The sequence below is a fragment of the Lissotriton helveticus genome, chromosome 1_1 (genome assembly GCF_964261635.1).
Source record: "Lissotriton helveticus chromosome 1_1, aLisHel1.1, whole genome shotgun sequence".
NCBI lineage: Eukaryota > Metazoa > Chordata > Amphibia > Caudata > Salamandridae > Lissotriton > Lissotriton helveticus.
Window position 1 is genome coordinate 1,640,808,703 of NC_136057.1, and position 22,732 is coordinate 1,640,831,434.

Sequence of the window (22,732 nt, forward strand, 5' to 3'; positions counted from 1 at the left end):
TCTTAGCACTTCAGACTAATTGGAGGAATGCAAGGCTGTACTGAATGAACATGATGCATGACAGAAGGTGGATTATTAATATGGGAGGAGGGGAGCCAACAAGCTTAATAAAAAACAATCTTGTTAGATCACAACACAGTTCACTGAAAAAAGTCTGAATAACAGCTGGTAGCTATGGCAAAATCAGCAGGCTCTACTTCAGAGAAATACATACGAGGAAATGTCAAGAAAACAACACAATATAATTCCCAAATCAATGTAGAAAAATTAATACAAATACACAAGATGTCCATAAATGGTTAAAATTGGATTAAGGACCATTGTTTTAATGCTTTTCACGTAGAAAGCGTTACAAAACAGCAAATCTCCATGAATCTTCACAAAACTTTCGAGAGAGTGCTCTTTTTTGCCAACTTTGTTCATGGAAAGTTTCCGAGTGATCCATTTAGTGAGGATGGAGAAAAAGGGGGGTCCCATAATGCAAAATCCCCATGCATTTTCCACAGACTCCCGCAAAAAATTTGGTAGGAAGCTTGATCTTGGTCTGCATATGGTGCTTTTTGTGATTTTCTGTAAATATGCTCAGTAGTTTTTGACATTACATAAACAAAAACAGAGGAGGCCATGCTGAAATGTATTGCACATCTACTTATTTGCAAGATCTGTGCGACTCACTGGTCACCTTCTTCCACACTTCTCTTCCATGGAGAAGTGTGGCTCACTGGTTAGAGGAGGCAGATCCGGACGCTGAGATCAGACCCGGGACCAGGGTCCAATTCCCGACGCGGCAGGGTCTTGAGCCCAAAATGTCCACGGACTCGGTAATTCTCGCTTCGGTGCCTACTCGAATCACAGGTTCACACTCTGCAACTCTGGGCAATAGCTTGCTTAATCTCCACTACGGCCCCCCGCGGCGGGATGCCTGGCTTTCACCTTGGGGATACCCAGTAGGGGCTGTCTCACAGGGAAAAACCAGGACGGGTTCCCAATGCAAAGCGCTTTGAGACCTGGCGGTGATATTGCGCTATATAAAAACCCATCTATCCATCCATCCATCAGACCCCTGCCCACACCATGTCTTCAACAAAGCTGACGCAACCATCGCACCCCAACTGCGGAAGGTCATCAACTTCTCCTTCGACACAGCGACATTCCCAAAAAGCTGGAAGCACGACGAAATCAACGCCCTCTTCAAGAAACCCAAAGCGGACCCCAAAGATCTCAAGAACTTCCGGCCCATCTCCCTGCTCCCCTTCCCGGCGAAGGTCATCGAGAAAATCGCCAACATACAGCTGATCCGCCACCTCGAGGACAACAACATCCTAGATCCATCCCAGTCCGGATTCAGATGCAACCACAGCACCGAGACTGCCCTCATCGCTGCCACAGACGACATCAGACGCCAGCTAGACAACGGCGAAACTTCAGCCCTCATCCTCCTGGACTTGTCAGCCGCTTTCGACGCGGTCTGCCACCACACACTAAGAACATGCCTCCAAGAAGCCGGAATCCAAAAGAAGGCCCTAGACTGGACCACGTCCTTCCTCTCTGGCAGAACCCAGAGAGTCCGCCTCCCGCCCTTCCGATCCGAAGCCACCGACATCATCTGCGGCGTACCCCAAGCCTCATCACTCAGCCCATCCCTGTTCAATGTCTACATGGCCCCCCCCGCACAAGTGGCCCGCCAGCACGACCTGAACATCGTCTCCTATGCCAACGACACCCAGCTCATCCTCTCCCTCACCAAGGACCCCCACACCACCGAAACCAACCTCCACGAGGGAATGAAGGCCGTCGCCGAGTGGATGAGGAGCAGCCGTCTAAAACTGAACTCGGACAAGACGGAGGTCCTCGTCCTAGGTCCCACCCCATCTGCGTGGGACGACTCCTGGTGGCCAACCAGACTGGGAGCAGCTCCAACACCCACAGACCACGCACGCAACCTAGTGTTCGTCCTCAACTCCTCCCTCTCCATGTCAAAACAGGTCAACGCCATCTCCTCCTCCTGCTACAACACCCTCCGCATGCTTCCCAGGATCTACAAGTGGATCCCCACCGAAACAAGAAGAACAGTAACCCATGTCCTCGTAAGCAGCAGGCAGGACTACGGCAACGCACTCTATGCATGAATCCAGGCCAAACACCTTACAACGCATGCAAAACGCCTCCGCCAGACTGATTCTCAACATCCCCCGCCGCAGCCACATCACCTCACACATAAGAGACCTGCACTGGCTCCCCGACAACAAGAGGATCACCTTCAAGCTTCTCACCCACGCACACAAGGCACTCCACAACACCGGACCAGCCTACCTGAACAACAGACTCAACTTCTACACCCGCCCGCCAGCTCCGCTCCTCCAGCCTCGCCCTCGCCGCTGTCCCGTGCATCTAATGAACAACCTCTGGCGGCAGATCCTTCTTCTTCCTCGCCGCCAAGACCTGGAACACCCTCCCCAACCATCTGCGGCAGACCCAAGACCTGCTCACCTTCAGAAGGCTCCTCAAGACCTGGCTCTTCGAGCAGTAGCAGCACCCCCCACTCTCCCCCCCACTTCCCCATCGCCTTGAGACCCTCACGGGAAAGTAGCACGCTTTACAAATTCACTGATTGATTGATTGATAGGGTAGTTAATTAAAGCAACCAGTATCAAATACAAAAAGAGCAAAGTCCTTTCCAGTGGTTCTCACATGGTGGCCGCAACTAGACATCTATAGTGCAAAATATAGTCCTGTTTGCCAGTCTGGAAAACTTGAATATCTGACACCAAAGCTCACAATCTTTTTAATATACCAGCTGCTGCTGTGGTGAAAATATAAACCAAGTACCGAACTGTTTGACAAATAAAAAGAAGAAATTAATATCACCTGCGCATACATTTGACTTTCTTGTTAAGACTCTATATGAACAAAAGTGTGTGCTTTGGTGTTAGGTTGTCAAACAGTTCTTGACATATTAAGGTTTTTGAATATTTGTATATCTGAATGGTTGGGCTCAAGGTACTCTGGCAAGTGTCCCTTGAACCTAATTTTGAAAAATAGAGTTATCTGATTGGACCGGGGAGCTTTTTTTCCCTTGGGTCAGTTCGCTCCGACTGGAGTTAGACTCCAGTAGGATGGAGCACACTGATAGACTGCCAGCAGCATGAGAAAAATGTTAGATGCAGCAATAACAGGACTCAGGGACATACAGGTACATGCATCAATGTAGGCTTTTGCGATTCTTAATTGGGATTATTAAGGAATCTCAATTAAGGAATTGCAAAAGCCTATCCATGAAGGAATCGCTATGAAATTAGCAATTCCCAGACATTCCTTAATTGCGACTCGCAAATTGTGAGTCGCAATTAAGGAATGCCTTCCCATTCATTCCTATGAGCCTACAGGCCCATCGGAATGAATGGGAGCGTGCATGCGCAATTTCAAGGGTGCAAGGGTGTCAAAAGGACACCCTGTTGCACCCCTGAAATTGCTCAGTGCACACATGTTGCGGACACACATGCCCAAAGGTCATGTGTGTGTAACCTACAACTTTGAAAAATGCACTTTAGTGCATTTTTCAAAGAATTTGCAAATTACCATCACGCTCAACTTGATGGTAATTTGCGCCCCCTAGTAGCAAAATCGCTATTCTAAAGTGGTTCTTGCATTGCATTTAAGGAATCGCAAATTGCGATTCCTTAACTACAAATGCAATTCGAGAAATCACAATTAATTTCGAATTCTCAAATTGCGAGTGCCTTGAACCTTGATGCATTGCAAATGCCCTTTCTGCGGGTGCAAACGGCCAATTTTTGTGAATCGCATCGTTTGCGCTCATAAAAATTGTTGATGTATGAGCCTGTTAGTCTCCTGTCCTGAATTAAATTAAAATTGTATACGTAGGGATACTCTGCCCCCCTATGCCCTGTGGGTGGGACCCAGAGGGACTCCCGGGGCCAAAATTGAAAATAAATCTGAAAATGTTGTAGTGATCCCATGGGACTCTAGCAGGATCATGATAAAAAAGCAAAACAAAATAGGGACTTCATTCTTTATTTAAGGTGTGGGGGCACATGGCCCCCTTCTAAAATTGTTTTCGGCCCTAGGAAACCTGTCCTCCAGGCCACATTGAGTTACTTAGGGGACAGAAGCATCCAGGACCCTCCCCTGGGCTGTATTTTGCCCGGGTGACCCCGTCCCCTGGGGCCCAATGTCTTTGATATAAGAAGGAAGGACAGCACGGCCCCCCTTTCTGAGACATTTTCGGCCCAGAGGCTCCATCCCCTGGGGCCATATCACTTGCTGGGTCCCGGGGAGCCCGTATCCAGGGCACAGTGGTTTCCCTACCTGCACTGGCAGAGAAATGTGTTTTCTCCCATCTGGTGGGAGCATTTTCAAATCTCCTGCCTAACAAGAGCAAACACTAAGTCTTCTCCCAGCAGGCAGGAGCTTTAAAAATGCTCAAACCGGCTAGGAGCAGACTTGTGTTCTGTTTCACTGCCTACACTCATATAGGCTGGGCTGCAGGCCATGTTGGCAACTTTCTGCCATGCACTAATTAGACTAATGCTGTACAATGCAAGTCGCATTAAAAATATATCGCTATATATCGATATCGCTATATATCGATATCGCTATAGTTAGGTGAATAGTCAATGATTATATTAATTTTTTGAATTTAAAAAAACACAGAAATTCACCAGATATAGCAGTGGCGGGCTGTGACACTCAACAGTGGAGAGTCACCAAGCAGAGCACCAAACCCAGTGGCAGACACTACGATAAATCACAATGCCTTTGGACTCACTTTCCAAAGCTTTCAATCATGGCTTGTTAACAGATTTTTTATAACTAGCCGTGACTGAGAGCTCTAGAATTAAGGCTGATGGCAATGCAAGTTTTTCACAGTGCCTGTCAATGAACAAAACTAAAATGTAATACATACTTACACACGCTTAATAGCTTCCTCGTCTTGAGTGCAGTCAGCTCGAATCCTCCTGAAGCCTCATCCAATTCTCTCCAAATTCCAACGTTGGTTGCTCTCATACTGCAGATGAGCAGCATGAGAGCAGCACTAAGATTGGCGGGAGCTGGCTGCCTTGATGAACCAGTAGGCACAGGAGGTCTGCGCCGTCTCTCCACCCAGTTGCCTAAGACAGCTAGGTGAAGAGGCTTGCACTGCGCATGTCAGGCTGGCCATTGCAAACCAGCTGGCCAAAGTGACATGCTCAGTGTAAACTGGTGGCATGAGCACCACTGCCTTACTGCCAGTCAGCAGCAATGCCCTCCCAAAAACGTCTTGGCGCAGTGAAAAATAAAATGGTAATTCATTTTATTACCATTTTGTTTTTCACTTTTGCAGCACTGGCAGCAGGAAGGGTGAGGCTCCCCTGCCCTAATGGGGGATCTGCAGCTGAGATATAGTTAGCAGAACTAACTATAACTTGTTCCCCGCCATGCACTGTTTATCACCTCACATAATAAATCACTCATGACCTGTTCTATGACATCATTTATAAAATCACTGATGGCCTCTCAAATAACATCATTGATGACATCACTGATGATATCCTCCAATGAGTGTGTTAGTTTGGTTTACAGTTTACATAGTGGCAAGTAGCTACCATATTACTTTTCTATCTAAATTTGCACACCCTGTATCCAGCTAATGGAAGTGTTTACAAAACACATGTGCTTCTGAAGTATCATATGTGTTGAAAGCTACTGAACACGTTGTAAATCTTTGTAACTATGTGTGCAGGGCAAAGATTCTACATAGTAGATACTTAGGGGCCGATAATGATGGCGGACGGACCTGAGTCCGTCCGCCACCATAGAGCAGGAGGGAACCTCCGCATTGCCTGCGGAGTTCCCTACTGTGCAATTAGGATGTGACCGCCACCCTGGCGGTCACATCCTCTATTTTTCCCATTGCGGCGGGTGCGGCTTCAAGCTGCATCCGCCGCAATGGTAAAAATGCACACATTGCATTTGTATGCAGAAAGCGGCAGGCACCGTGCGGTGCAGGGGGGTACCATAGGTACCCCCCATGTGCACACCCCACCCCCCTTCACCTAGGGGGCCCGCAACGGGCCCCCGCAGTGAAGTTACACATGCTTTTCCACGGCGGAAAACCCGCCGTGGAAAAGCATTTTTTAAAGCCCTTCCTAATATGGCGGACGGGGTCTGAGAGACACCGCCACCATATTAGAGCTTTTCCGCCGCGGTTGTAAGCCAACCGCGGCGGAAAAGCTGCGGACGGAAACCAGGACCCACCAGCCATCCTAATGTGGTGGTGGGTCTTTGGTGGGTCCGCTGCGGTTTTCCCGCATCCTCCGCCGGCCCGGAGGATGCGGAAAAACCGCAATCATAATAGGCCCCTAAGTATTGTAAGCAGCCTTGAGTTATTAGACAGATCCATCTAAGTGTGACAATTTTTACATAACATAGAAGACTGGGTGCTCCAGGTACTAACCTATGTACATGTGCTTGTCTTGCTTCTGAAGATGGTGTACCTGTAAAGTTTTCACCACAGTATCATGGCTGCAGGTAGTATGATCTTTAGCACAATCAGACCTTAGTTATTTTAAGTGAACAGTCGCTCTTTAAAGAAGTTTTGAATAGAGTGCACACTGTTCTTAGTGGATAATTTGTAATACTCTGTGGTCCATGTTTCATGAGTGTTTCACTGTCTGCAAACAATGTGGTACTGAGTAAACTCACTTCATAGACAAATCAGTGTTAACAGTACCAACTTTTCTACTTATATCTACTTCATTTCTCAATGTAGGTTCAGTGACTCTCAAGAGTTTAATACTTGTAAAGAATGTCTGTAGTAGGGCACTAGTTATGTAACAGGGCTTTTCAGTATCAGGAGGAACCTGTTTTTCTCTTAACAGTTGTGAACAGACTGTATACTGTGACAGGAGCATTTTCAAAGCTCTCGCCAGCTGGGAGTACAATTTGCGTTTGCTCTTGCTTGGTGGGAGATAAACCAACACTGCTACCAACCCAGAGCAAATACAAGTTCCCCGGTGCACGCCCGTGGGGGTAGAGAAACCACTATGAGCCGGGTGGGTTCTCCAGATCATAGCTCATGAGTCAACCATAGCGGATGGGGTCCATAGGGACATTACTGGCTCGGGGAAGAGGACCCTCCTTTCCATTTTTAGAAACTTCAGCTCGGGTGGGCTCCCCGGGGCTTCTGATAGCTTGAAGAGCGGGCTGCACACACCTCTCCCACTAATAGATCAAAGCGGCCCTGGGCACAATTTATTTTTTAGCGATCCTGCGGGGCCTTCAGGGATTTCAACAATTTTGCTGATTTTTTTCTCAGCTCTTTGGGTCCCCCGTGGTGCCTAGGAAGTCAAGGTATCCCTACGGTGCCCCCTTGCATATTTATTTTACTTATTCAGGACAGTGGACTAAAGGGCACATGTATCAAGCTAAATAATGGTCGCAAATGGGTCGATTTGCAGAATCGGCCCCTTTGCGACCAGTAATTAGCCTTTTGGTATGCATCAAGCAAAATTTGCCATTACCTCTTTTGCTAATGTAGTTAGGGAATCGCAATTTGCGATTCCCTAAATGCAATGCAAGAAGCATTCTCAAACTGCGACTTTGCATTAAGAAATCGTAAATTACCATCAACTTCAAGTTGATGGTAATTTGCAATTCCTTAGAAAAATGCACAAAATTGCATTTTTCTAAGTGGCGTGTGGTGCACACACATGCCCTTTGGGCATGTGTGTGCGCCACATGTGCACACATACCGATTTTGGAGGTGCATCGGGGTAGCCTTTTGGCCCCCAAGCACCGTTGAAATTGCATTTGCAATTTATGATTACCTATTTGGTAATAGCAAATTGCAAATTGTTTCCCATTCATTCCTATGGGCCTCAAGGCCCATTGGAATGAATTGGAAAGCATTTCCTAATACCAAATCGCAATTTGCGATTCGCTATTAGGAAATGTGTAGAAATCACCATTTTTTGTGTGAAACCTACATGCATAGGCAATTGCGATTCCTTAATAGCAATTCTTTAATAATCGCTATTAAGCTATCCCAATTGCTTAGCTTGATGCATGTGGCAGAAAGTCCTGGAGTCTTGTAATGGCTGGCAGCAAAATCTTTGTCAAGTTGCTGGCACGCAATCAGAGCACAAGCTCCTGCTGGAGTCTGACTCCAGTGGGAGCGAATTGGCCCAAGGAAAAAAAGCTCCATCTGCCAATCAGAATGTTCTTTTTTTTAATACTGGACTCAAGAAACTCTTGCGGGAGTCCCTCGAACAGACCCATCCAGATATCTATATTTTTTGTAACCTTAACATCTCAAAAACTGTGAAAACAATTTAAACCAAATCACAAAAGTCATAATCTGCACCCCAAGATCTAGCTTCCTGACAAATTTGGTATAATTCTGGTCAGCAGTTTTCGCTGTAGCCCTGCCTAAAGAAGTCTTTGGAAAATGCATGGTGATTTTGAGTTTTGAGACAATAGCCCCAATTTCCTGAAGAAACCATGCGGAACTCGATTCTTGTTATGCAGTTTTATTTGTGAAAACGAACAACGCATTTCAGCTTTCAATCGAAACCTTCAGTTGGAAGTCAAAATACGTTGCTTATTTGCACAAATAAAAAAGATTTTTTTAAATGTAAAGTAACATCCAGTTACAAAACATTTGTGGACACCCCCAACGGCACTCAGCTTTCAGCTATGCTTAAGACTGGTTTGCCGCAGGCTCTGAAACCTACCCCATGTGGGCTACCAAACCCTCGTTTTACACAGCCATGTGCAGTGTGGGTTGGGCTTGGGGCCTGTCCGCAGTCCAATCACTTCACGAGTAGCCAACTGGCCACAAACCCCATCCCACATTTTCTTTTTTTTTTGTCCCACAAAATGGGTCACATGAGTTGGCCAGGCTTGGTCCCACGGGGATCGCGAGGAAGCCCGTAAATTTATATTTTATGTTTAGCCCCTGGGTGGGTGTCTTATGCCCCCCACCCCCACAAGGACTAGGGGGTCAGGATATCTTTACACTGCCTCTTTCTATATATTTTATAAATGATTCCAGGACTTGTGGATGAGTCCCTAAGTCCTCTAACGGCAGCTACAACATTTTGCTTCTTGTTTATTTATTTATTTAAAGGCTTGTATAGCGCGTGACTCGACTCCCGGAGGAGTATCTCTGTGCTTTGTTCGCCGGTCAGGGTAGACAGACATTCCACTCTCGAGTATGTTGGAATGAGAGGTGCATCTTAAAAGAGGAAGGTTTTTAGGAGTTTCCTAAAAATCCAGTAATTAGGGCAGCTTCTCAGATCAATTGGAAGGCTATTCCAGAGACTAGGACCCAAAAACGAGAAGGCTTGGCCTCCCATTCTCGCCTTTCTGACTGCGGGAACCTGTAGTAGAAGTTGGTTGCTAGAGCGAAAGGTTTGAACAGGTTTATAAAGTACGAGTTTTTCTGTCACATACCTGGGACCTTGACTGTAGGCACTTTTGTGTGTAACACAGCAAATCTTAAATTTAATCCTCTGGCGGATTGGGAGCCAGTGAAGTTTTTCCAGTAGGGGCAGGGAAGGGGTTCTAGAGGAAGCATTGAGAACCAATCTTGCCGCTGTGTTCTGTACCACCTGTAGCCTACTCAACAGGGTGTCAGTTGCTGATATAAGGAGTCCATTACAATAGTCCAGCCGGCTGAGGACTAAGGCCTGGACAAGAGTTTTCCTGGAGCTATCGGGTAGAAAAGGAAACACACGTCTCAAAAGTCCAATAACTCGGAAACAGGACCCAGCTGTTTGGTTGACCTGTTCTTTAAGGGACAGTCCTTGATCTAATTGGACCCCCAGGTTCTTCACCGTTTGCTTTAGGAACAGGGACGGGGCCCAAATCCAGGGGCCACCAGTCTGGTGACCACAACAGTCGGGCTTCTCCAAATAGCATGACCTCGGTCTTCCCCACGTTGCATTGCAGGAAGTTCGAGGCCATCCATCGAGAGACCGCCCTCATGCCCTCGGAGAAGGATTGCTTAATAGCTGGTGTTAGGGATTGGAAGGGAAATAACAGCTGTGTATCATCTGCGTAAGACACAGGGATAAATCCATAGGCTCTCATAAGGTCAGCTAGGGGTGATACATATATGTTAAAAAGGGTAGGGCTCAGACACGAGCCCTGCGGCACTCCCTTAGTGAGCTCCATAGATGTAGAACGAAAGGAGCCCAAGCTGACACTTTGTGAACGCCCTGTGAGAAAACTTTTCAACCAGGGCAGAGCCCGCCCTCCATCCCCCACTTCCTGCAGGCGACCAAGCAAGATGTCATGGGATACGGTGTCGAAGGCTGCGGATAAATCTAACAGCACTTGAATCATAGAGCTCCCTCGATCCTGTGACATTCTGATGGTGTCAGTCACGGAGAGGAGCGCTGATTCTGTGCTGTAATTCGGTCTGAAACCAGATTGAGAATGGTCCAGGCCGCCGACAGCTCAATAAAGTTCGACAGGTGAGTGTTTATATGCTTCTCCATCAGCTTGCTTAGATAGGGCAGGAGGGATATTGGGCGGAGGTTGGGAAGGTCAGTCCATGGAAGAGCTGTGTTCTTACGAATGGGATTCACCACTGGTTTCTTCCAGTCCTGAGGTACTTGTCCCTCTGTGAGAGAAAGATTCATCAGCGACTGAATCAATGGACAGAGTAGATAGCCCAAAGAAGTAGTAGTTTTTGCAGGTAGAATGTCAAGGGGGGATCCTGTTTTTATTTGTCTCATCAGTGAATGAACATCAGTCTGACTCACTTCCGGGAAGGCACTAAGTTTGGCCATATCTCAGATATGAGGATGGGAGGGAGTTTTACAGACATTGTCATTAAGATTGGTGGCTTTAATGATTTTTTCATAGATCAAATCGATTTTTTGTTAAAAAAAAATAGAGATATCGTCACATAGTGACTGTGAGGAAACTTCCATACTTTCACATGCCGTGGGTTTGGTGAAAGTTTGTAGGATCCGAAAGAGTGCTTTGGAGGAATTTCCCGCCTCCTCCAACTGAGAAGCAAGATGGGATTTCCATGTCAGTCTAATATTTTTATGGTATTTTGACAGGGCATCATAATAACTTTTTTTTTTCTCCTCGGAGTGTGTTTTCCTCCAGATTTTCTCCAGTTTCCTACATGCCTATTTCTCTGTTCTCAATTGGTCAGTGTATCACACTTTGTGACGAGAGATGGGAAGTTGTTTAAACATTTTTAGAGGAGCTATGGAGTCCAGAGCCGTTTGTATTGCTGAATTGAACTTCGCAAGGGCAGACTCGATATTATCAGAGATGGTGATAGTAGGTTCCACTATAACCTTCTGAAATTCCTCCAATGTCACTTTGCGCCACTGCCTGCGCAAAAGTGTGGGAAGAGGGGGCCGTTTATTAAATCTAACTAATCCTAAGAGAGAGAATTCAATTATAAAATGGTCCGTCCAATTCACCTGCGTGGGGGGTTCACAAAAAACCTTAGTGCTATTAGAGAAAATCATGTCCAGTGTGTGCCCTGCTAAGTGTGTCGGCCCATTATTATGTTTCAGAAATCCCAATAGTGAGAGATCTGATAGAAGAGATGAGGTCTCCGGATTGTTGGGGAGGTCTCCATGTATGTTAAAGTCTCCAAGGAGACTGATTTTAGGTGTGGGGCTAATAGTTCGATCAGGGAGAGTGTAAAGCCGGTACTCGGCCCCGGGGGACGATAGATAAGGGCGCCCTTCCAATGGGATTTAGACAAAATGTTGATTCTAAAGATCATGACTTCCATTAAGGGGCTGCTCTTTTGTTCTAATATGGATATATTCAGTTCCTCCTTGTAAGCAATGGCAACCCCACCGCCGGTTTTGACAGGACGGTCCAGCCGGACAATTTTGTATCCTGCAGGAATGCCCAAAGTAATTGCGGGGACTGTGTGGGGTTTAAGCCATGTTTCCGACATATTTCTGGCTGTGTAGTCGAAAATAAGTCCCAGACCTCTGTATGATGTTTTGCTAAAGATCTGGTATTACAGAGGAGGTTTTTCCCGCCCTTTGGCAAAATAGTATCTACCCCATAACACCCAATGGAAATGGAAGACTGGAATTCCTGTAAACGGCAGTGTATACAGGAGAAAGGGCCTTCCGGGCATGGCCAGGAATCACGGGCACATCCCGGATAGGGCACAGGTTGGACCGCTAGTAGCTCCTGCGCGGAGTATCTTATATGATTTGTTAGCCTGATATCAGTACTAGCCTGGACAGAGTTCATGGCCCCTGGCCCCGTCAGGTCGCTGACGGGCTACTCTTTGGCAACTCTTCGGCGCTTCCCTGCGCGCGACCGCGGCGCGCTCGAGATCAGGCGAGGGCTAAATAGCCCTGGGAAACCCACGTCTAGAGCGCTAACCGCTCTGGTGGTCGGGCGGAAGTGCCTGGCTCTCCCTGACACCCCCCTCCGCACAACGGTACTGGCTACCACGTTGGACCGGGGCGGGCAGGCATGATGACTGAGCCCAGGCTTCCTGAAGGTGAAGGGTAAGTGCCAATCCCCCCTTATAATTCCTGTTATGGCACAGTATGTCACAGTATGGCACAGTAAGCGAGATTGTTTTACAGCAGAACACGTAGCAATCACAATGCAAAAAGTAAAACCAATCACTTCTCAGTTGTCAGGAAATTAAAACAGATTTTTAAAATCACACCGGAGCAATGGGAGTGCTGACTGTGACTACCTGAGACAAACAAGCGAGTCGGAGAAGACACTGCCACCGTCTTCCCTACTGCCGCAATCACTATATGCGCTCCCAAGGGACTCCCATTGGACCAGCCTATCAGTACACATGTTTTGATGTTTTCTTTCCGGCTGGAGTCCTGTGTCCTGTGGCAACAGATATATATATATATATATATATATATATATACATATATATATATTACCTACTGGCGGTCGCCAGTAGGTATATATAGTTAGGATTTTTTCTCTATGGGTTTTTTGAAAATTCTATGTCTAATAACTTTGGCGTTTGTGGACGGAATCGGCTGAAATTTTCAGGAAAATGGCACATTTTGTTTCTGAGCAGCCCTTGAAAATTTGGGGGGGGTTCGTCCAGTGGGGGCCGAGAAAAAAGGGGGGTCCCAAAACGTGTTTTTAACATTGAGTTTTCCATAGGGCGGTTGGCCTCACTTTTAGCCCGAACGGCTGAATGGATTTGCACGAAACTTGGCAAAATTGTAGGGACTGGTAGCCCGATGTGCCTTTTGTAGGTCTCAATATATGTGCTCCAGTGGATTTTGAGAAATTAACGTTTAAAAAAAGATATATATCTGTAACAGCGGACCGGTTAGCGCTCTGGTTCGCGGACTTTTCGCGCAACGGAGCTTTGTGAAGCGAAGCTGATTGGTTCTCCGGCGTCTGTCAACATTCCAAACAGTCCGTAGCGGCCGCCATCTTGTCTCTCGGTAGGATCGAGAGACAAGAGGAGGTCAAAACAAAGGGGGAAATAACTATAAGGGGGCATAGTAGATCCTCGCTGACCCCCTAGGTTTGATGTGGAGGTTTTAAAAGGGCCCCGCGGGGCAAAAAAAAAACAAAATAATAATAATCGAACGGCTGAATGGATTTGCACGAAACTTGGCAAAATATTAGGGACTGGTAGCCCGATGTGCCTTTGCTAGGTCTCAATATATGTGCTCCAGTGGATTTTGAGAAATTAACGTTGAAAAAAAGATATATATCTGTAACAGCGCTCCGCTTCGCGTACTTTTCGCGTTACGGAGCTTTGCGAAGCTGATTGGTTCTCCGGCGTCTGTCAACATTCCAAACAGTCCGTAGCGGCCGCCATCTTGTCCCTCGGTAGGATTGAGAGACAAGAGGAGGCCAAAGCGAAGGGGGAAATGACCATAAGGGGGCATAGTAGATCCTTCCTGACCTCTTAGGTTTGATGTACCATTTTGCCAAGTTTGGTGTAATTCCGTTCAGCCATTCAGGCTGTAGACGTATGTAAATGTCCTATGGAAAATTGCATGGGGAAAACACATTTGAAAGTGTTGAAATTTAGAACCAATTAAAATGTTACTTTGGTTTTGTATTTGTGTGTGATGAAAGTTAATTGGTTATGTATATATGTCAAATGAGAGGAAACCACAGCCATTTTGTGATACTACTGTCTGAGGTACATTTGTGAGGAATTTTTGGTGGTGAATTTCTGGTGTTTGATTTACACAGTACTAACACTTCTGCTACTTTTAAAAAGGTGAGTTGTTAATTTGTAAGGGGAACTATGTTGTACACTTGAAGATAATTTGAAAAATGTTTTCTGTTATTTATTTGCAGTCCTTCTGTTATACTAAATACTTGATGAAGTTAGTTTTATATTATGTATTACTAAAAACGATAAATGAAAGTGATTATTTTTTTCTGCAATTTACAGCAAGCAATTTCAAAATAAAATGGCTCACAATGAAGAGACCGTGGCAATTTCTTTTGAATTGTCCACTACATTGATTGAAATTGAGAGCACCAATAATGAAATATTGTCACAAGGAGGACATGACTTGTATGATTCCATTAGATTGATTGAAATGGACAGCACCAAGAATGAAATATTGTCACAAGGAGATGACTTGAATGATTCCACTACATTGATTGAAATTGAGAGCACCAATAATGAAATATTGTCACAAGGAGGAGATGGCTTGTATGATTCCATTAGATTGATTGAAATGGACAGCACCAATAATGAAATATTGTCACAAGGAGGAGATGACTTGAATGATTCCACTACATTGATTGAAATTGAGAGCACCAATAATGAAATATTGTCACGAGGAGATGACTTGAATGATTCCACTACATTGATTGAAATGGACAGCACCAATAATGAAATATTGTCAGAAGGAGGAGATGACTTGAATGATTTTTTTGATCAATCTCTTGATGGCGAATTTATCGAGTGTTTGGAGACCATAGAGTTACAAGAATCATCATTGCAGACTTTTAATGAGGAGATTCCAGATGAGATGATTGAAGAGGAAATTACTGATGAGGACATGTTACTAGTTGTTTCAAATTTAGAAAATTCTGAAGAATAAATTTATATTTAGAAATCAAAAATTGTTTGAGACATTATTTATTTTTATTTTTAATTTATGAGGTTGTAGCGAAGTGATTGTAGTATAAAATGAGACTTATAGTATAGAGTGCAACATTTTTATGTTACATGGTAAGTTTACTCATATTTACTTCCCTTCTGCCACTATATTATCTCCAATGTGTATTTGACATGTCTTCTTCATCTCCGGCCTCCTTTCTCTCACTGTGTGTCTCCGATGCATCTTATCGCTGGTATTTTGTGTAATTACAGAAGAGAGTAAAATAAAATAGTTCGGAACGTGAAAAGGGGGCAAAGTAGAGTACTCCTCACCCCCTAGGCCTTTTTAGGCGGTCCCAAAAGGATCAGTTTCTGCTTTCCTGAGAGATTATGGTATGAGTTCCATATACCACAATAACTTGCATTACAACATGCAAGATATCTATCTCCTATTACCAACTTTTGGAGATATTCGCGCTAAGCGCGAATATCTCCAAAAAGTAACACCTGCCCTGAGCAGTTCTTAGCCATGTTATCCAATGGGAGGTGGATAACATGGCTAAGAGTATTAGCTCGGTAATGCATGAATATCGCTGAGTTTTTAGCGATATTCATGCATTGCGGCCGTTTATTATCGCATTTGCGATAAACCTTGATAATAGTAAGGTTTATCTTCGATAATTTCTGACGATGCTTAGTGGTAAAAAATTGGTTGGTAAGCATCGTTAGCGATAAATATCGCTTAACTTTGGTAATATGCCCCAACGTCTGTTAACGTTCGATTCGAAGGAAATGAGGAAGTGTTGAAAAACATTGTCTGCGCCATCTTGCCTTTTTTGAAATGCCACACTTTTGTCGTGCACGGCAGCCATTTTAGATGTCTTGACCAGACCCACTCTCTGCACGCTGTCGATTCGTAGCATGGCTCCTCACCCTCGTAAGCATCTCCCCCAGGCACTGGTCACCACCGCTCTCTGTCTTATGCATGGGCAATAAACCTTCCCCCATCTGCGCTGCTCTTCCCTGAGAATCACACTCTGTGCCCGCCCGACACCTCCCTTTCGCCCTATTCACTACCGCACCCTCTGACACTCCTCTTCCTCTGTGTCCGAATGTCCAGGCCGGTCCTAGGCTATCAGCTAGCCCTGCAGATGTAGTTTATGGCCCCAGCTGTAAAGAATCACCCCTCTTCAAAGGAGTTATAGTAGATCAAGGCCCACACCCGATGTGATCCGTCACAGCACACGCGTTCCTACTATCTGAAAACCATCCTGTATTGTGATTGGGGAGGGGACCGAGCCTGAAGCGGAAGATTCCAGGAATGACTCTTTGTACATCAAAGTTTTTACAATTATGTGTCACATTAAAAATATATAGCACTCCAACAAAGTAGTAGGAATATAAAACTTTAATAACATATAAATATATACAACAAAACAAAAACAGTAAAAACATTTAAACAACGAAGAGACCGTGGCAATTTCTTTTTAATTATCCAATAGATTTATTGAAATTGACAGCACCAATAATGAAATATTCTTGTCAGTAGCGGTCTGTTGTGCGAATAGTTCCAAGGCAGCAGAACGCGCTGAAATCTAGATGGCACGAAAGTGATGTCTAGTAAGTTGCCGCCCAGCAAAAAACGGCGTGGGGCGCCGCGGGGGTGAGTGAGTCCAGTAGGCACCACAGCTATTCTTACCGGCATTGCAGAATTACTGCTGGGGACAATGCCTGTGCTGTAGCAGGGTCACAGCAGAAACAAAAAGGATTCTGTTGAAGATGTTGTTGGTTTTCAATTTGAAAACAGTTCTGGTGTCAACTGCTATGCTAATGTAGTGGTTAATGTTTTGTTTTCTCTAGAAAATGTAAAAGAGGGGGAGGCAGTCCAAAGTTCCGTTAAAAGGGCAAAGGAAAGGATCGGTGGTTTGAACTATCAGTCAAAAAGGGGAGGGGGTGCAATAATTTTTCCTACCGGGTCACACTGTGCTTTCACCGGAAGTAAGGTCTGCAGGATTGTAGTAATTCAAAGTGAGGCTGGCGCCAGCATGGGAGCGCCGACGTCCCGCGGATACAGTTTCGTCACTCCACGGGCGATCATGGCAGTCATTCCCCATCGGGGGTCAGAGACTCCCGCGGCTCCTCTAGAATCTTCAAGGTCGTGGAGGACTACGGTGGTGGAGTCAACCAGTGACCGGGCCATTTCTTTATGTTGGGCCCGCTCTTGCCAGGTCGACCGCCATTTTGAGAGTTCGGCAGCTACCGGCGATCGCGGGGTCACATGAGCGGACGGGCTCCACCCTGCCGGGCGAGACGTTGCAGCATGGCCACAGTGGAAGAACCGTTATCTAGGTCGTTCCGAAACTGTGCAGCACTGTAGTTGTTAGGATGCCACCGCCTGGAGCGCTGAGGGTGCAGCTGGGAAGCCTCCACCTGGGGAGGCGGGAGAGGCCTGTTCGCACCGTCTCTCCCTCCCAGTGCACCCCACGGCGTCTCGCTTGAGATTTGTTATGGCCGGACCAGGCGATGAGGACGAGGGGGGGGTCGGAGGCATGTGCAAGACATCCCCCTCCAGTGTTGTCGCAGCCATTATAAAAGAAAGAAGTGTCCCGTCCGTCTTCGGGCCGGGCTTCCGGTGGATGTCGGCCGGACGCCCCTGGCTCTGGCCCCATGAACGGGTTTCTTGGTTTATCGGCTGCAGCCGGATCCCGTCGGCCTCGGCCCCCCGACCGTTGGTGGTCGGACCGGAAGAGCATGTGGCGGGACTACCTGCAACTCTCAAGGGCCACCGCGGCCGGACTGGGAGAGAGAGGGGAGGGTCGAGGAGACATTCCCCCCCCCCCCTGCAACTGTTCAGCGTTGTAAAGGCAATCCCCTGGCCGGGTCCCGCTGGTCTCGGCCTCTCCTCCGGCTACACCCTACGTTAGGATCTCCTGGCCGAGGCGTGGCAGCAGGACCTGCCTTATATGGGCTGCTCCCGGCTGGGCGTAGCCGGAACCCTGCCCCACCTTGGAAGTTTCCAGAGTGGGGGTGGATGTTCTACTGACTTGCATTTTCCCTAGTCTATCGATTTTTTTGGCGTGGCAGGCGGTGGGACAGCGAGGGGTGATTTGGTTTCTCTTACTGTTTTTCTGGTCTCTCACCACTGGCATATTTTAACGTTTTCTTGTTTCTAGGACATTAATAGGTTTTATCATTACGTTATGTTATCGTTTCTTTGTTCGTTGTTTAATAAAAGTTCATGTTCATCAGTGGCCTACTGATTTTCGTTTTCCTATTTTTTTCTTTCCAGGTTGTTTCATGGTAAAGTTTCTGTTAACAGGATACAGTGATCACTTCGTTATTATTGCATATGTCCTTTTCACTAGGGGTGCTCTCTGGTCGGGCCAGATGACGTATCTCTAGTAAATGGTCCGGGTGAAAAAGGTGCATCAATCAGTGGGGAGTAGATAGGCATGACAGATTACAACGGGGGAGAACGGTCCGCATTACGTACCCTTTCACTACTTGCAAAGATTTTCCTACGTTTATTTGCAAACAGGGAATACCTCCAAAAAGAACTAATTCCCAAACAGTCAATGTTCGGACAATCAATCAATCAATGAGGAATGAAATAGGTACGACGTGTTAAAGGCTTGCGTTACCTACCCTTCACTATCTGCAAAGGGAGATAGAATATTCCTATTCTTCCTCGTTTGCAGGTAGAGAAGATCGTTAAGAGAATTAACTTCGAACAATTCAATGCTCGATTGAAACAATCAACAAGGGGTACTGTGAACACAAATGAACGCCGCTTATATACATACGCATTGCTATTTTCAACAGGTTGTTCCTAATGTTTCTATTTTAGCGAGGTCAAAAGAGATCCCATTAGTGGCCTACTGATTTTGCTCGATTCCTTTTGTTTTTTTACACGATTTTTCGCTATCTGCAAAGACTAAACAGAGTATTGCGACTCTGTGCTTGTTTGTAAATAGAGAATGAACCAAAGAGAACAATCAATCAAATGGAGAGAGAAGCAGGCACGACGGATTACAAAGGGGGAAAGGGCTGCGTTAACTACCCTTCACTATCTGCAAAGAGAGAGTACTCCTAATAGAAATGAGGGGTGGGGGGCAGCAATCAAAGCAGATCAGTGTGCATAAACACGAAAAAAAAAAATCTTACCACGTACTTGACATTCGACAGCTTATGATATTTGCTATTAAAAAACCATTGAAATTCACTGAAAAAACCATAGGTTATAGACCATATATAGTTAGGAATTAGCATTTACAAAACCTTGAAAATTCACTGAAAAAACCATAGGTTATAGACCATATATAGTTAGGAATTAGCATTTAAAAAACCTTATTTTACTCACACAAAACCATTGAAATTCCATATATAGTTAGTTGCACTAACTATATATTGCGCACCCGCAATCCACTGCTGATGATGTCACATATTACATCATTCATGACATGGTCAGTGACATCACTGATGACATCACTGATGACATCTCAAATGACATGTCCGGAGCGGCCGCCATCTTGTCTCTCGGTAGGTTCGAGAGACAAGATGTGGTGAAAAAAGAAGGGGGAAATGAAGGAAAGGGGGCAAGGTAAACCCCTCCTGACCCCCTAGGATTGATGAGGGGGATATTAAAGTCCCCCGCGATTTTTCGCAGTAGAGGCGCTTCCCGGTACGCGAACCGGGCAGCTAACCGGCAGCGTAACGGGAGTCCGCCATCTTGTGTTTTTGGAGCGTCCGGTTCGCGTACCGGGTAGCGTCCCGGTAAGCGTAACAAGGGGAAAACCAAGAGAAACAGTAAAAAAAACATTAAGGGAATAGATTTCCAGCAAACTTGGCAAAATTGTAGGGACTGTTTGTTTGATGTGCCTTTGCAAGGCCTCAAGATATGTGCACGTGTGGATTTTGTCTAATTAAGGTTAAAAATATATCTGTAAGCGTGCTCCGGCACGCTTACGTTACGGGTTTTGTTTGCGCTGCAGAGCCGATACGTCACGGTTATGCGACGCGTCATGAGGCGTCTCACGTGGCTACGTGATACGTCACGTAATAAAGAATATATTTTACAGCTATAGATATTAGCTTTTAAAAAACCAATGAAATTCACTGAAAAAACCATAGGTTATAGACCATATATAGTTAGGAATTTGCATTTACAAAACCTTGATAATTCACTGAAAAAACCATAGGTTAGAGACCATATATAGTTAGCTGGACATTTTATTGACATAAAACCAATGAAATTCCATATATAGTTAGTTGCACTAACTATATATCGCGCACCCGCAATCCACTGCTGATGATGTCACATATTACATCATTCATGACATGGTCAGTGACATCACTGATGACATCACTGATGACATCTCAAATGACATCACTGATGACATCACTGATGACATCTCAAATGACATCACTGATGACATCATGACACACCAATACCAGTTACTACATACGCACTCACTGATTCCTACGTCTACACACACATTCACTCATTCACCCATACAATCACTCATACATACAGTCACTCATTATTACAACACTATCATATGCACTCGACACCTATGCAGACACTCACACACTGCCACTCATCCATGGAGTTACTCACACACCTAGTCAGTCCTGTAAAGAATCAATCACACTTCCATTTCCTCATCTATACAGTTAAACACAGAACACCATACTTCAGTGACATCACTGATGACATCACTGATGACATCTCAAATGACATCACTGATGACATCTCAAATGACATCACTGATGACATCATGACACACCAATACCAGTTACTACATACGCACTCACTGATTCCTACGTCTACACACACATTCACTCATTCACCCATACAATCACTCATACATACAGTCACTCATTATTACAACACTATCATATGCACTCATACACCTAGTCAGTCCTGTGAAGAATCAATCACACTTCGATTTCCTCATCTATACAGTTAAACACAGAACACCATACTTTTCACACATATACTAACACATACTTACTCTCTTATACAATCACTGATACAAGTACACATTGATATGCACAGAGTCGCACACCTCCCAGCCAGCCACACACACACTCAGTCTTCCATACATCCACTCATTCTTCAATATGTAAAACATATTTAAACTTTACAAAAACACACAGACACTAGATGATGTCATCAGTGATGTCATTTGAGATGTCATCAGTGATGTCATTTGAGATGTCATCAGTGATGTCATCAGTGATGTCACTGACCATGTCATGAATGATGTAATATGTGACATCATCAGCAGTGGATTGCGGGTGCGCGATATATAGTTAGTGCAACTAACTATATATGGAATTTCATTGGTTTTATGTCAATAAAATGTCCAGCTAACTATATATGGTCTATAACCTATGGTTTTTTCAGTGAATATATATATATATATATATGTATCACACAAAGGAAAGAATGTCCGCACTCTCAGGTTGTGCGCAGTGGGGGTTTAATTACATATGCAATTAACCCCCCACTGTGGCACAACCTGATATGTGCGGACATTCTTTCCTTTGTGTGCGATTGATTGACGGCTTGCTCCATCGCCATCCTGTGCCACTTGCCTCGGGCCACAGATCTGGCGGAGCATTACAACGGACTTGGACACTCCTACTATGACATAAGTTGGCAAGTGACACAGGTTCTGACAAGTAACCCATGGGGAGGGAACCACCAAGACAAATTGCTGTTGCAGGAGAATAAATGGTCTAAAAAACTGAAATCTATTAATAAAGGACTCAACACCTTTGAAGAATGGTATTAGCTTACCACACTGTACTTCTGGACTTTGGTGTTTTAAAGTTCAATGATACCTGTGCCTTAGTGCACTTATGAGCTATTGTATCTCTTGCAACATTTTAGCTAACTATGATATAAAACCTTATGATTTGCTGAATTTGTAAATCTATTTTTAGTATTCCTATCAATTACACTGCTTTTATCGACAATAATCTGGTTGTTCTATTTGGGTTAAATGTTTTGATACTTTGTTCAACATTTTTCCGGTTTTCAATTTCTTTTTGTTGTGCATCTATTCATTCAAGTCTCTCTGGTTCTCCACTACCTTTGGACACAGTTTGTACATTTCAATATGGCACCTGTGTTTTTGATTCCCATACCTACTTTCTGGCTTCCCCCTCTTTCATGCTTCTAGGAGCTCCATAACTCCATCCCAAGATGGCACACGCTCTCCATTTTTGGGTAGAGAAAATTATGTTTTTCATCGCTATGGATACCGCCACTTAGTTTTTGCAGACTCCTCCACACGGATGCTATCTCCACAATCATAGTGGCAAGCAAGGACCTAGAGGTGTGTCCTTTCCAGAGCTGCTTGTGTCTTTCTTTTTTGATTATCCATGCGCCCAGTGTCATTAGGGTCCTTTCCACATTAACGGCATTTCTTCCGCCTCTGGGGGCATTCTGATTCACTCAGGATTGCACCTTTGACCGACTCTTGGCTACATCTCGTTTGGACACTTCTTGTGATTGTGTTTAGATTACTGGCATGTACAACTGGGGACTGAGTGCACTAAAGTTTAGCTTTTTTTCTCTTCCCATTATCACGTCAATATCTCTGTGCATGATGTTCACTTGCACCTGCAATTATCATTTAGTTTGCTTCTTGT

The 22,732-nt window shown here is 45.1% G+C and overlaps 1 protein-coding gene across 1 annotated transcript in view; it reads right to left on the reverse strand.

Moving 5' to 3' along the window:
• NCKAP1L (NCK associated protein 1 like) overlaps positions 1–22,732 on the reverse strand; it is a 1,588,380-nt gene that overhangs the window by 1,022,296 nt on the left and 543,352 nt on the right. The window lies entirely within an intron of this gene.